We start from the raw sequence: 16,946 nt of genomic DNA on the forward strand, positions 1-16,946 counted from the left end.
GGACACAGTTATGCCCAGAGAAGTGGACACAGTGTGTGTGGAGTGGTAGGATTAAGAATGAGGAACAAAAGGCCTACTGACAGGCCGCCAGGAGGACAGCTGCTTGCTCAGGTCAAGCAGTGTTAATCAATTTAATAATAATAATACAATTCAGCTAATATAAATGTCCCTGAGAGAGTAAATGGAAAAATAGTTATCTGTAAAATTTGTATTATTAATATTATTTTTTCCACTAGATAATGATCAAATATTTACTTCATTATGAAGGACATATTGTGGGATCATAGTTCATTTAAGTGTCAGCTCAGACTATTAAAGTTTTAATTAGTTTAATTTTTTATATATATACATTTTAGTTTTTGTTTAATGTTTTAGTCACTTTGGTTGTGTGTGTGTTTTTTTTTTTGTAGTTGATGTTTGATTTGTTATAGTAATAAAAATATATTAATATTATTATGTCTGTATACTTTATTTGAATATTGTATATGATTTTTTTTTCCCTTTTTTCATAAGGTCTTGATATTGTTGAAAACTACTGTCAAAATTGCTGTAATATTTTATATATTTTTAAACAGCTTTCAGATTATGATCTCTCCAATGGCACATCTGAGTTTACATTTACATCACTGTAAAAAATCTAAATAAATAAATTCTAACTTGTAAGTAAAACAATGATTATTACATGTTATATTTTTATACTGTTTCTACTTATTTCAATGTTATCCTTGCCATTTCTTTATAAACATTTGTGAAATGTGCTCACAATTTCTGAGTAAAAAGTGTTTACTAGCTTTTTTCAACTTAATCATACACCCACTTTTTTTGGTGCATGTTTAGACTGTAAAATCAAAAGGACAGACATTTTTTTTACACGTGCAAGCTAAATTCAGGATCATCCAAAGTTTTGTTTAACTTGTCCTTTTCAAACAAGACTAATGTATAGACATACACCCTAAACATGTCCTCTGGTGTGGGCAGTATTTGGCAGTGTTTGAGGGTGGTGGGGGTAGGCGATGTCATCTGTCAGCTGATGTATACCACCCGCCTTGACCTCAGCCTGACCCTCTGCCGCCCCCACAGCAGAGGCATTCCACAAGCTTCCAGAGTCATGTTTTTACTGAGGAAGATTAGACAACCCTCCCCTTAGACTGACCAGCCTCCGCTTCATGCCTCTTTATCTATGAGGCAAAGTCTGCGCTGCCAAGAGCCTCTTTCTCACTGCCACTAGCAGGAGGATCATGTTTTTGTACTGAGTCATTTTGTGAGGTCATATCATTTTGAAATATTAGACAGGGTTGTGTTCTTATACTTATATATATGTAATATAATCACCAAATGATTTGATTCATGTGTCTTATTTAAGAGAAACTAAACCTACTCAGTAAACCTCCAGTAAGCAAAAAAGACACACACCCCTAACTGTTATTCTGCAGTTTACTGACAAAAAGTACAGACAGCTGTGAAGCTAAGGTATATTTTAACCTCTGCCTTCATTCAGGACATTGTTTTAAACATTGTGTTTTCTTAAGGTAAATACATATTTTATGTAGTTTTGAGGAGATGTAGTTTTAGTAGCGAGAGATCAATAAAAGGGTTGTGTTAATAATATGTTACGTCTTATTAAATTCACTCTGGTAATGTTAGAGATGAATGAAGACACTGATTTACAACACAAAAACATGAAATGCAGTTCAATAATGAGGTTTTATAGTTAGTTATATGTGTATGTGTGTTAATAGTTCTGTGTTGTATAGTAATTTAGTAAATGCTGAAATATTACAAAAATGTTATTAAATGTATGGATTTAAAAATAGTTATAATAATTAATTAAACATTATTTGCACTAAAGAGAGCAGCGTTAAGCAAGGACTCATGAGGCGACAGTGGAGGACAGGATTGAGATATGATTATTGCTTCATCTAGTGGTGATGTTAGGACATAACAAGTGACTAAGACTGGCTGCCTGTCGCCCACTATGAACCGTGAAGGGAACATTTTGAACCGTGTCCAACCTCTTGAAATGACGCTGAAGCAGCAGCACTCGAGCCACTGAAGAGGGCGTGCGCGAGGACGCAGCGTCATAACGTCTATTTAATCCCCGATTGTGATCTATTCTGTCTTTGGTTCTAATAGGTCTAACAAAGGATCATAATTGTCATCTTCCAAAGGGACTTCCTTAAACCCGAGACTCGTCAGGACAACTCACCCGAATCTATTGCGTAGAGAAGAAATGATCAACACCCAAGCAAGGTAAGTAATAGTCGCGTGTTTTTTTTTTTCTTTCTGTTCCTTTCTTTTTTCCTTGGTTAGGTCAGTACCTCCTCGAGCATCAGCCATGGTTTGGCGTTTCATAGAAACAGTCAGTGCTGGAAAAGACTAAATTATTGTCTCCTAATACCCTAATACCCGTTTTATTTTATTATATTATTTTTGTAATATGTGCATTACGTCCAAATGAAAATACACTGACATTCTGCAGATGAACAGCTACCTGTAAAAAGGCTACAGGATAAACTGTAATCCGGAATTTAGGTGAATAATACGCAATGATTCATATCTGATTTACAGTATCTGCAAATCCAACAGCTATAGTTGAGGAGCTGGTTAAGACTCAGTGTGTTCAGTGTATTTAGAGTCGTGACAGTGTAGAGTACATCATGTTCTTACATCATCAGTACCGCATATTTGTCATGTCAGATCGTTTCTCTATCATTGTGTGTCTGACATTTACGTTTATTTTCTGTATTTTTATTTCTAAAGTTTGTAACGCAGCATAATAAATAAATATAAAAAAGAAATACGAGAATATATGCCATATAAGCATAATAGGTATATGCCATATGCAGCCAAATGAGAGTTTTTGTCAAACTGGCCATGTATTGTGTCTTGTTTGTTTAACATGAATTACTCAAGACCATAAACTCAAAGTTGAAAGATCTTTCTTGTGTCTGTGCAGAGCTGTACTTGTGGATTCAGCTTGTGTGCTCCGCTGGCTCAGGCAGCAAGCTCCAGGGCCTCAGTGGTGTTCCTGATGCTCCTCACCCACAGAGGATGAACACAGCTGGGCTTAGCACGAGCAGGGATCTGACTCAAGATGTGCTCCTTCATAAGGTGAGGGCATCACAACCTCACAATGGAGATGCTTATCTACTACAGCTACATCTAAAAATATCTAATCTAATGCGATGCTTCAGTGGTTCAAAAGATAAGCACCTGTTTCTTTCCAGGTTTATGAGATGAAAGTTACTTTATTTATGCATAGATGAATGTAAAGTCATTTTTGCTTATATAATTTTTATGTCTTCCTTTCTTGCAGGATGGGAAGTTAACTGTGAAACAGCAGGTGACCTTACTGGACAACAAATCATCAATTCTGCATTTTCAGTATCAGCTAAGTGAGCAGTTGTCATGGAGTATGCAGACTGTGCTCTCTGGCCGTAGCCTCTTTGTTGGTTTACCAAATGGAGAACTTCTTAAAGGCACCAAAGAAGGGTAAGCGATTAGTATGGACTGAACTATAAGACCTATTTTAGCAAAAAGACACTGAGAATGGATCAGTAAGCCCCACTACTGTCATATTAATAGAGGTTATACATTCATCAAAACCTTCTAATCCTGGCCTAAAAGGTCTTGAATAACTACTTTCTGCACTCTCACTGTATCCCAAAAGGAACAGATTCTTCACAGCCAAACACCTTTGAAGATACAAGTAGAAATGTCATTGTGAATGAGCTGTTGAGGGATGATTGTGTTGAATGCTGAGCTGAAGTCTATGAACAGCATTTTGTTCAAAAGAAACAACATTTATTGGAAAGTTTGTCAGGTTTTATTACTGATTTGAGAGATGTTTTTAAAATGTGAGTTTGTCCAGCACTTTTTGGGATCTCAGTATTTCCCCATTTGAGATGGGAGTTAGTCTTGCATGTCAGAAATAACCAGGAGGCCTTGCAAATACGGTGTCAGATTGAACTTACTTTCCTTAAAGGGAATTAGTAAGAATGTTTTCTTTATTCTCCTTAATCCTGAAGGCTCACTGCTGTTTTGGAGTTTGCAGAGGAGAAACTGAAGATCAACCATGTATTTGTGTGGTTCATGAAGAACAGGCCTGATAAATGTAAGTTCAGGATGAGTGGTTTTGATTTGCTGGGAATGGGTTGGGTTGGGTCTTACAGTAACAGTTACAAAGAACCACAATACATTACACCATTCTCAATTATCAACTGTGTTTTAAGACACTATCGTGACAACATTACTCACATTTCACCAGAGGGGTTAACATAAATCTTCTAGCTTCTATAAAATCTGATGCATTTTTGAGAAGTTGTGACTTCTTCTTGTCTCTTCCGCAGTACTCCTCACCAGAACATTCTGCTACCTTGGCTTTGAGCTTGTAAAACAAGATCATCTAATAGCATCCATTGCTGGAGATTTGCATCTTATGGTCTACACTATACAACAAACTCACCCATCAGAAGAATGACTACAAGGCCTTTAAAACACATAATTCTTGTAGACTGTTGCTAAGTCCACTAAATGCAAAATCAGTAAGCAGTAGTTATTGTTCAAAACTAACATTGTAAAGGCGCATTCAGGGTAATTCAGTGACTGAAAAAAGTAACGTTAATCTTACTGATCATTTAAAGAGACACACCTTTTCACACTGAACATTAAAATGTGTTTAAATATCAAAATGGCAATATAACTGGTTTGTTGTGTGTGTGTAAATGGCTGATAGTAACTCACATATCATGCCTGTGATATATGCACTGAAGAGTGATCCTTGTGTTTTCAGTGGATGAGTTTTATCTCATCCACTGACTAAATTGTATTTATGACAAAAAAAAATGTAATCTGAATTATAGCAATGTAATGGGAATTTTTATTTCACTCAGTGAATCTGTAATTGACATGGTCTCTCAGTGAAACTACAAATAAAACAACTTAATAAATGAACATAATGGAAATTTAATTAAGCCTTTTCACAAATACATAAATTGTTAATAAATTTCCACTCTAGCTTCAATATCTGCAGTGCTTTTGGTAATATAACAACAGGAACATGTATTCATATTTATATCGCATTGTGGAAAGGTATGGTTATGGAGAATTTACGTATTTCAAAGGCATTCATAGATAGTCTTAGGAACAGATAGAAAGACTTTCTTTCTTTGTTTCTTTCTTTATACAGCTTATACATTTACAATGCAAGACAGGGCATATAGGCTCACTTACTGCAAAAAAAAACAAACAAACAAACAACAACTATAAAAGAAGCATGAGAATGAAATGAAGCATGAAATCTTAGTAAATATTTTGACAAAGGAGCATCAGTTTTCTTTTTAAGTTTTTGAAACTGTGCATTATCGTGGCAATTTTATTTATTTTTATCTAAAAAACGTCACAAAACCATGTAGGAATAAACAAACTGAATGTCAAATGCATACATCAAGGTCATTTAGCAGCAATGGTTTTATGGGAGGTAGACAAGAGCTGCAACATAGACTCTCACCTATATGCCCACAATCAGTTACAGTAGCTGGCATGCTTTTATAAATATTAAATGAAATTAAAAATTCAATTAGTTTAAGTGTAAATTTTGACACCTACAGTATTTCTAACATCCCGGTCGATGAACTTGAACCTTTATTAGAATGTCAGATGAGAGAGCTGTGATTGATCCTAATTGTGTTATTGATATTGCAATGGAATGCAAGGAGCATAATAGTGAACGGTCAAGATTAAAAAAAAATAATAATAATAATTGTTGCAGAACAGAATAATAAACCACATGTAGTTCACATTCAGTAAACAAGGCTTAAATCTCATTTGGATTTTAAATTGCAAGATTATAAGAGTGTCCGTAGGGACAAAATATATGGAGTAGGAGGAGGAGGAGTGGCTACTTTTGTAAAGGAAGGGGTACAGTTTATAAGGTAATGAATTTGAAGAAGTAGAAGTAGATGTATGGGCTGGAGATCAGAATTTGAGAATAATTAATTACCATAAAAGATTAAGATTAAGTAGTGATATTCTTGAGAAAAATTATAGGGGATAGAAATTTCATAGACTGGTTTGGTGTGGAGATTTAAATGGACACAGTATATTATGAGGAAGTGAAAAAAAAAAGATTTTAATGGAAATATTATAGAGGATATGTTATATAAGTGTTAATAATTTGTTTTAATGATGAAAGAATTTATTTAGCAAAAGGAAAGTCAACTGACTAAGAGTTAACCATTGTTTCAGGAAATCTGGCAAGGAGAAGAGCACACTCTATTGTCCGAGATCATTATCCATTTGTAAAATAGGAATAGATATGGAAATTCAGCTGACTGGGATACGTTTTAGGAGGTAAGTGAGACATTGATGATGGAAACTCAGTAGAGGAGGTTGAAGAATATAATAATAAGCGAGTCATTGGTAAAAGTAAAACAAGAAGAAGGAAGAAGCCAGTCCCGTGGTGGAATGCTAAATGTAGTGAAGAAATAAAGCTAATCATCGGAATAAAGATCTGAAAAAGGTTATAGGAAAAACTAAATTTTTGAATGATTTTACTGAGTGTTAGAGAAAACAGGCAAGGTGAGGTGATCAAAAATGCAAAAAGAAATGATGGGAGACAATATCGTGAAAGTATAGGGAAAGAAACTGAAGTAAGTCATATGTGGGGAATTATCAAGAAGATGAATGGAATACAAAAGAAATAATAGTATTCCAGTTATAATAAATGGAAATAAACCAGCTGTTTTGGATATCGAAAAAGCTTTAGCATAGTAATGATAATATCCCAGACAGTTTAAGAAGGCATAGACATAACTGTTTAAGAGATAATCCAGAATTATTAGTTCATAGAGGATTAGTATGGAGAGAATGATTATATTTAGACTGAATCATGTTCTGGAAAATAAAGAATATTTTTCTCCTTACCAGAGTTGGTTTCTAAAGGTCGGAACACTATGGATGCGGTTCTACGTCTAGAGTCTGATATAAGGAAGCTGCAGGTCAATAAGGAGGTTTTAGTAGGAGTATTTTTCAGTGTGGAGAAAGCCCACGACATGATGTGGAAAGAGGGACTTCTAATTCAATTGGATCAGATGGGTATTGGTAGAAGAATGTTTAACTGTTTCCTTTTTGATAGATCTATTCAAGTCAGGGTGGGATCATCATTCTCCAAAATATATTATTCTCTGTCCTATTAAATGTAATGATTAATGACTTTTTTTTTTCCGGAACGTTAAAGAAAGCATCTGAATTTAGCTGGATACTAAACTGACATTTGCAACTCATATATAAAAAAAGTTTTGTTGATAAATGCAAAAAAGTTGCAAATATTTCAAGATATTTAGCTGGGGTGGAATGGGGGAACAGAAGTCATTCACTGAAGAGAATTTATTATGCACTAATTAGGTCAACCATAGATTATGGATGTATGGGTCTGCGTTCAACACATTGCATGCATAAATTAGAAATTTTTCAGTCACAGGGATTACGAATATGTTGTGATGCTATCAGGTCTTCTCCTATTCCTGCTTTACAGGTAGAAATACATCAAATATTGTTTTGCAAAAACAATATTAATGATAAAAATAGAGTGATAACTAAGGATGCAACGGATATGCAGTATCTTGAGCAGGATTATAGATCAATGATTACAGTTTTCACTGATGGATCTAAATATCCAGAAGTATAAGTTAAAATTGGTAAAAGGGTATCTGATGAAGTGGGAGTTTACACAACAGGCGAGCAGCAGTAAATAAGTTAAGATTGGTAAAAGGGTATCTGATGAAGTAGGAGTTTACACAATAGGAGAAGGCACAATATTGTTAGCTACCAGGTGGATGGAGGATTCTTGACCAATGAATGTGTTAATATGCTCAGATTCTTTCTCGGCATCATCAAGTCTAATTAGTGGGAGATATATGATATGAAATTATTTTAAGTAGCTATGCACAGGTTAAATAAATTGGGAAGCAAGATGCTTCCTGTGGGTTCCAGCACATGTGGGAGTAGATGGAAATGAGGAAGTGCATCATCTAGCAAAGGAGGCACTGAAATGATCTTCTGTAGAACTGAATAATTCACTTTGTAAAAAAGAAGTTAAAGGTATAATTCGAACAGCTGTAAAAGGCAAATGGCAAGTAGTAGAATGGAATGAGGAGGAAAGAGGAAGACGTCTTTATCAGATTCAAAATAAAATTTGGTGGTGAAAGAGGAAGTCTGGGCAGTAGAAGAGAAGACACAGTCATTACCAGACTTCACCATGGGCTTACTCAGAATTATTCCCTATACAGAATGAACAAATATGAGTCTGGGAATTGCAGTTGATGACGATGTAGAGCATGTATTAATATTGCACTGCGTATCGAAAGGAAAGGATAATTCTGGTGGAAGAGTTCAAAGAAATGGGGATAGGAAATATCACACACACACAAAAACTGCTGAATAATGGAAAGTAATAGAGTATATAAAGCATTAATTAAATATTTAAGATAGGTGCATCTGTTTAAGAGGATTTAGAAGGCAATTTATTATTATTGGTCCGTTACCTTAATTATTACTATTCCAGCTCAGTAGGTTGCGGGAATGCACCTTTTAGTTTGTTTGCCAACCACCATAAAAAGTCAGAAGAAGAAGAAATCGTCACAGATCCCTATCATGTTCACTCAGGGGGGCAGGGTTTCATATTTTATTTAAGCACCCCTGGTCACTGCCATTGGCTAGCGGATCCCCACCTGCTGTTAGCATTCCATTGACTCCCATTCATTTTGGCGTCACTTTGACAGCGAATAACTTTACATCCGAGGCATTTAAAGACTCCATTTGTCCATTCATTATTTCTAAAGAAACACAAAAATGTATAATAGGCCCCATTACCTTTTATCTTACGTTGTGGGCCCTGTAGAAGCAGTTTTTGTAAAAATAGGCTAACGATTGTGTCATAACCTGCGACTCTTTGTCGCACAGTATAGAAATTAACATATAGACAGGAGGAGGAGCTCGCAGGAAATATTTACTGTCTATGAGGCTATCGGGGGGACGTGGAGACATGAAGTCAAGGGAGAAGCCCATAGAGAGTCCATAAAGGCAACGGGACATATTTATTCAACAAGGTATGCAAGATTCCGTGGGTGATTCAGATTTCTCTTGGCACAGCTGTTATTAGAAGACTTACAGTTGTCAGACAGGTTGCTCACCTGACATCTATGTCATCAAGCTCAGTTTGAGTCTGCGCTCTACGCTCGACCCCCAGGAAGTGAGTGCTTCTAATTGACTTCATTTGTCTCCGTTGAATCCAAATGGGGTCGCTGTGTCCATTTCTTTTACTGTCTATGTGTTCACTACCCAATGAGCGGTTGTAGCTATTGCTACTATCCTGTCCTGAACATACAGACCAATGTCAACTTAAATATGGCATTTCACTGAATCATCTCTGCTGTACGGTAAGACTGCTGTGGCTGATCACAGATGATAAAGCGGAACCCCATGAGTATTGTGCTGACTAGCCACTACAGATCATCACTTTGTGCATTTACAAAGCAGCTGAACTCTCTGAATCATTGACCTTGGCAGTGTTTATCTGAGCATGATTTGAGACAGCAATATGTTACAGAGACGGTGTGAACTAATGATGGAAGCTTTGCAAAGCACCGGGGCTTTCTTTTTTCTCTGTGCACACTAACGACATCCTGTGGTCAAAAGGTGGAAAAAGCTGCCTTTGCATCCCAGACGACCCAGCCATTTCAGGAAATAATTATAATTAGTTTGTGCTATGAAAACCTGTATACAGCAAAGGTAATATGAAGTCTATATAAATAAGTCTTCATGTCAGTCATTGTAATTACACAATATGAAAAAAGTCTGAATAAACAATGCTATGATCAAAATAACAAGATTATCATGGTCAGTTAAAGTGTCTGTGAACCAGGAATTAATACAAAATGAACATGCACAAAACAACACATGCAAATGTTTATTCGTATTATGATTTATTCTTTTAAAAGACGTGAGTGACACATGAAAATGTGCAAGTGGTTCGTGTTATTTGAATCAGAAGAGCAGTGGTTTTCAAACCGGTCCTGTGAAGACCCCCAGTAGGCATGGGCCGGTATGAGAATCTGACGGTATGATAACCTAAGAACCTTACAATATCACGGTTTCATGGTATTGTGATTACAGCTCTAAAATATGTTATTTTTAAATGTCTTGGTAAAAGCACAACCTTTTTTTTCCACCGAACACAATATATACAATTTTTAAAGGTCCCCTTCTTCGTAATCCCACGTTTCAAACTTTAGTTAGTGTGTAATGTTGTTGTTAGAGTATAAATAATACCTGTAAAATTCTAAAGCTCAAAGTTCAATGCCAAGTGAGATATATAATCTAATGTAGAGGTCAGACAGATTCGGCCACAATATCAAAAAGATACTATGTCTATTTTTGAAACAATTGATAGAAAAATTCTGGAAGACATAGTGCAGCACCTAAAATGCTGTTTTGACACACTTCCCACATCTTTTTTCAAAAGTGTGCTTAACTGCTTAGAAGCAGATCTTTTAGAAGAGGTGAACGCCTCACTTCTTTCTGGGACATTTCCAAACTCCCTAAAAACTGCAGTTGTTAAGCCCCTCCTGAAAAAGAGCAATCTTGATAACACAATTTTGAGCAATTTCAGACCAATATCTAATCTTCCTTTTATAGGCAAAATTATAGAAAAGGTAGTTTTTAATCAGATGAACAAATACTTAAACTCAAATGGATACCTGGACAATTTTAAATCTGGTTTTCGACCGCATCACAGCACAGAGACAGCAATCATTAAGATAATAAATGATATTCGCTTAAATTGCGACTCATCGGTGCTGGTATTGCTAGATCTCAGTGCTGCGTTTGACACTGTCGATCATAACATACTACTAGAGAGACTGGAAAACTGGGTCGGGCTTTCTGGGGTGGAACTTAAATGGTTCAGGTCATACTTAGAAGGGAGAGGTTATTATGTGAGTCTAGGAGAGCATAAGTCTAAATGGACGTCCATGACATGTGGGGTCCCACAAGGCTAAATTCTTGCACCACTCTTGTTAAGCCTGTATATGCTTCCACTGAGTCAAATAATGAGAAAGAACCAAATTGCCTATCACAGCTATGCTGATGATATCCAGATTTACCTAGCCTTATCTCCAAATGACTACAGCCCCATTGACTCCCTCTGCAAATGCATTGATGAAATTAATAGTTGGATGTGCCAGAACTTTCTTCAGTTAAACAAGGAAAAAACTGTCATTGCATTTGGAAACAAAGATGAAGTGTTCAAGGTGAATGCATACCTTGACCCTAGGGGTCATACAACTAAAATTCAAGTCAGGAATCTTGGTGTGATTCTGGACACAGACCTTAGTTTCAGTAGTCATGTCAAAGCAGTAACTAAATCCGCATACTATCATTTAAAAAACATTGCAAGAATTAGATGTTTTGTTTCCAGCCAAGACTTGGAGAAACTAGTTCATGCCTTTATCACCAGCAGGGTGGACTATTGTAATGGGCTCCTCACCGGCCTTCCCAAAAAGACCATTAGACAGCTGCAGCTCATCCAGAACGCTGCTGCCAGGATTCTGACTAGAACCAGAAGATCTGAGCATATCACACCAGTCCTCAGGTCCTTACACTAGCTTCCAGTTACATTTAGGATTGATTTTAAAATACTTTTACTCGTATATAAGCCACTACATGACCTAGGACTGAAATATATTTCAGATATGCTCACTGAATATAAACCTAACAGAGCACTCAGATCACTAGGTTCAAGTCAGTTAGAAATACCAAAGGTTCACACAAAACAAGGGGAGTCCGCCTTTAGTTACTATGCTGCCCGCAGTTGGAATCAGCTTCCAGAAGAGATCAGATGTGCTAAAACACTAGTCACTTTTAAATCTAGACTCAAAACCCATCTGTTTAGTTGTGCATTTATTGAATGAGCACTGTGCTATGTCCCAACTGATTGCACTATATTTTCACTGTTTTATTTTATATAAAATCATTTTCTAACGGTTTTTAAATTGATTTTAAGTAAACGTTTTAATCATTTTAAAAGTTTTAAAATTGCTTGTTTTATTTTTTTCTTATTTTTCATGATTATTTTACTTTCTTTGATGTAAAGCACTTTGAATTACCATTGTGTATGAAATGTGCTATATAAATAAACTTGCCTTGCCTAAACTCGTGGCCAGGAGAAAAACATATCATTCCATCAACATAAGAAGTCGTGGCCACGAGAAATGGATGTTGTTCCCTCAACATAGCATCTGGAGGCCACGACATAAGGATGTCGTTACCTCGACAAAATGATCTCGTGGCCACGACATAATATATGGAAGCATAATATGACGTTCCCACGAGTTAATATGACGTGCACACAAATTAATATCCCGTGGCCACGACCTATTATCACGTTCCCACGAGTTATTATTTCGTGGCCACGACAAAACTAACTGAACAAGTCACTTTACGGGCACCGTAGAAATAAGAGATGACGACGCAATGTTAATTTTTGATAACTTATGATTCAATTGTGGAAATATTAACAAGTTTATAATCCATTCCCCGTATATATGCTGTTCGTGGAGCAGCTGTGAGATCTTGTATGGAAAATGTACCTGTTAATATATTGCGTCCACAGTGTAACTGTATCCTGAAGGAAAGCTTTTAGATCAAACATACCGTGCTGTGTAACTCTACTTGTCACCACTAGGGTGCAGCCAATTATTAAAAAGTGTAATCTAGTTGCTCTCATAGATAAGCCAGATACATTTATTCCAGTCATACTAATTATATATTTAGCAACTGCTGCTGTTCTGAAGTATTTTTCCTTGCATTTTCACTTTAACCTCATCCCGGCCACTAAGACTACTAAAACAGACAGCAAATCCATAGTTAGCTTTGAATAATTTAAACTTGTACATAGAGGAATCTGTTTTTATTTTTGTTAGCATCAACAAATTAATAGTTCATGGGAATAAAAAATAAATAAATACACAAAAAACTTGAACCAAGAATTGAGAACTTACTCCACATAAATACAAAATAAGTGCAAAGCACACACACACACACACACACACACACACACACACACACACACACACACACACACACACACACACACAGAACCTAATGTTACCAAGTGAGACATGTTCCAAAATATGTTGACCCTGGAACACATCTAACTCAGCAAAATCAGGACGTGCCACACACACACATGTTTTTTTTTTATTTACCTCTTTAACAATGGTATTAATAATGATGAGATACAAGTTAGCTCTAATTTTAATAGTGTGATTTCTAAAAGTCAATTAATGTAATATAATCATAAATTGTGGGCACTTTTATAATGAATATACATTTCTCTGTACTATGCTAATATGTTTGCCAAACAAAAAAATGAATAAATAACAATAATTCAGTGCAGAGGTACTACAGCAACTGTAATGTAACAAACGTAAAAGTCATGTAATCTTAATGGGGGCTTGAAAAAAGGCTGAAACCTCTTCTTTTAAGGATATAATTGTTCAGCTCCTCTTCATGCTTCAGATATATGAAGAGGTGCTAAACTTTTTGCACTGATTTCTTGCAGAAAACACAACATAATAGGTATAAATTGATATAGTAACTATAAATTCAAAAGCAGTGGCAGGAATTGTATTGATATATGTCTTCAACACTGCAGCAGAAGATGAAACTGAAGACTGTTTGAGAAGAGTATATTCATTAGTTATATTTCAGGGCAAGTGCGCTGCCCCCTACAGTGTGTTTGTCTTTAGGCAGTGGAGATTCTTTCTGCTCTGATCTAATGATTAGTGCCAGAGCAGTGCTTCTGTAAAGCCCGAGGTTAGAGATGAGACAAATGTTTCCCTGTAGCTACATTCATATGATGGTTAGTTGCGCTTCAAACAGAACTTTGGGGAGAGGAAGGGAAGATATTACTCATTCAAACATTACATTTCAAATCTCAAGAAATCATCATTCCTTTTCTGTCAGTAGGAAAGCTTTAAAATGATACGGAATCTGCTAAAGCAATATCTGATCTAATATAGGTTTAAACATAAGTTCAAAATGTATTTACTCAGTTGGGATGCAGGTGAAATAGTTTCTGTTTATATACCAAATGCCATATCATAACTGAGAAAAAACACAAAACAATCAAAATAAATAAAACTGGGACAGTTAATGCACAGAGAATAAAGAAAGCACACAGAATATGCCGTTGCTCCTCTTATATAATTCACGCTGCACAAGATTTTAAGCAACAGAATTAAATCGTAACAGAACAATGGCCTGTTGTCAGTGTGTTTGCTGCAATATTTTGTGTTGGGGTGTGATGGGCAGCTGTGATTAACTGGTGCTGTGATAGGGCCTCAGCCTTCAGCCCAAGAAAGTGCTGCCAGTGATCCATGTCTCAGCCAGAGGACGATGGCACAGACCTCATCACTGCGGCCAAAACCTCTATCTTACACCCACAACGGCTATGGTCCACTGAAAAGAGCATTACTCTGCTTTCCCATAAAACTCACATTTTCTGAAAATGTATATATATTTTTCATTATTCAATTATATTTGTCTGTTACATGTTTATTGTAATGTTAGGTTTATTTACATTTATTAAGAAAACAGCATTAAAAAAACTTCAATTGTTGGTTAGATTTGATAATATAGCCTCATTAGTTAACATGAACTAACAATGAGCAGCATAATTTGCAGTATTTATTCATCTTTGTTAATTTTGAATCATTGTTCTTCCAAGTTAGTTAAGGGACACTCCAACTCAAAATGAAAATTTTGTCATTTATCACTTACCCTCATGTTGTTCCAAATACGTAAAAGCTTTGTTCGTCTTTGGAACACAAATGCGCTGTTTTCTTTCAAATCATTGCGTAAATACACATAGAAAACATATCCTTGTGGCGCGGCTTACACAGAAGAGCGTAAGCAGCTTGCGTTCAGCTCTATTGTCCAAAATGGCGTAACAGTGATGGGGAGAGACAGAGAAGACGAATCATTTAATAAAGTCATTATTTTTGTTTTATTTGCATACAAATAGTATTTTCGTCACTTCATAATGTTACGGTTGCACCACTGATGGCAGATTGACTTTCTGACAATGTTTTTTTCTGCACTTTGATAGTATAATTTATTTGGAAGTTTATGGTACATTCACAAGCCTCCCGGTTTTCATCCAAAATATCTTAAATTTTAAATAAATGTTAAAATGACCAAAAATGGCTGCGTCCAAAATCCCATTCTCTCTGATTAGGCAATTTTGAATAATTTATTATTCTGCGACTGTTAAAAAAGTTTTGTTCTATATAGTATGAAAACATGTCGTATGAATATAATCTTGGCGTACTACATTCGCCATGATGTCATTGTCATGGGATCTACCAGCTTCAGTAGCAATGCTGTCATTGTGGACTCCTGGGATGGTAAAGTTTCCATTTGATGCGTACAGAATCCCGCTGGAAGTGGTGCATCATCTGGGTATTTTTCTACTAACATTGTATGAATAATGTGAATTTGGAGAAGTATGTAATTTCATATGCAGTCTAAGTTGAACAAATAGTAGAAGTATTGTTCCGTGCTCATCTATGTTTACTGGTGTAGTTACTCAATGTAAACATATGACACCTTGTTGTTACTAAATTTTCTTAATCCTTATTAAAGAATGCTGTTGAGAGAAACGCTCAGTGATAAGCAGATGGGAAGCTTGCGAGCTAAGGTCTGATGACTCAATCGCTGATTAGTTTGAGGTCAATGCAGATAAATGATCAAGCAAAGATCAGATGGACTGGAGTTTGAAGCACTGCTCTTCATAGTCAGACGCTCAGGGCATTGACGCGTGCTGTCCCACTGGGAGTGACAACCATTAGGTACATTTCTGAGTGAAAAATGACTGAGCATAATAGATGTCCTAACGAGTCTGGGGGTCTCTGTATCTGTGATATCAGTGGACAGGGTGTTGTCACACTGGGCCATGTCTCTTTTGCAGAGCTGGACATTGATGGATGTTCTCCATTAGTGTATGTCGATTGGTGATTTGTGATTTAATCTGGTATGACCTCAAGCCAGGTCCATCTGCACTCTTAAAAGTAAAGGTTCCTCAAGGGGGTTTCTCAGCAATGTCATCGAAGAATCTTTTCTGGTTCCCTAAAGAGTCTTGCACTTGCAGTGAAACGTTTTCCTAGTATAAAGAACGTTTTAAAAATCTAAAGAACCATTTTGCACTATAAAGTATCTTTTGTGGTATGAAACGGTTCCATGGATGTCAAACATTCTTTTTGGAACCATAATGCCAATGAAGAACCTCCATTTTTAAAAGTGCCAGAGTGTTTACAGAAAGACAAATAGAAAGAGGCATACGTTGGTAATATATTACAGCAAGGTTTGATTTGTTAACATGGTAACACGAACTGACAATGAACAGCACTTATTAATCTCAACATTTAGTAATACATTTTTCAGATCGAAAATTGTGTGTTTTGAACTGATATGAACAGGGGTTTTTGTATTTATTATTATTATTATTATTTTTTTTTACACAATTTAAGGTTAACAAGTGCCATAAGAATATTGTACTCATTGTTGATTCATGTTAGTTAATGCATTATCATAGGTGTCCTTGTTTTTAAGGCGTCCAATGTAATTAAACAATAATGTACGGAGTAATATTGACTAATGAAATGTATTTACTATATGGGGTTTGATTTAGGGACCTGGCTTGTAATTATGGATAGTTTACTGTTATTACTATAGCAAGAGAAACTGTAAATTATAAATTTTACCCAAAAGTGTTTAAATGCAACATTCCATTTTCTAGTCTTTGTTAATGCTATAACTGTATGCAATACAGTACAGTATGTTAATGCAACCTTTCTGCATGTTCTTGAGGAACAATGGTCCTCCAC

General features: G+C 35.9%; 1 pseudogene; it reads left to right on the forward strand.

Moving 5' to 3' along the window:
* The first annotated feature begins 2,010 nt into the window (after nt 1-2,010).
* LOC127961402 (ornithine decarboxylase antizyme 2-like) lies at nt 2,011-4,958 on the forward strand (annotated as a pseudogene).
* The last annotated feature ends 11,988 nt before the right edge of the window (nt 4,959-16,946 follow it).

Source organism: Carassius gibelio, chromosome B7 (assembly GCF_023724105.1).
Source record: "Carassius gibelio isolate Cgi1373 ecotype wild population from Czech Republic chromosome B7, carGib1.2-hapl.c, whole genome shotgun sequence".
Taxonomy (NCBI): Eukaryota; Metazoa; Chordata; class Actinopteri; order Cypriniformes; family Cyprinidae; genus Carassius; species Carassius gibelio.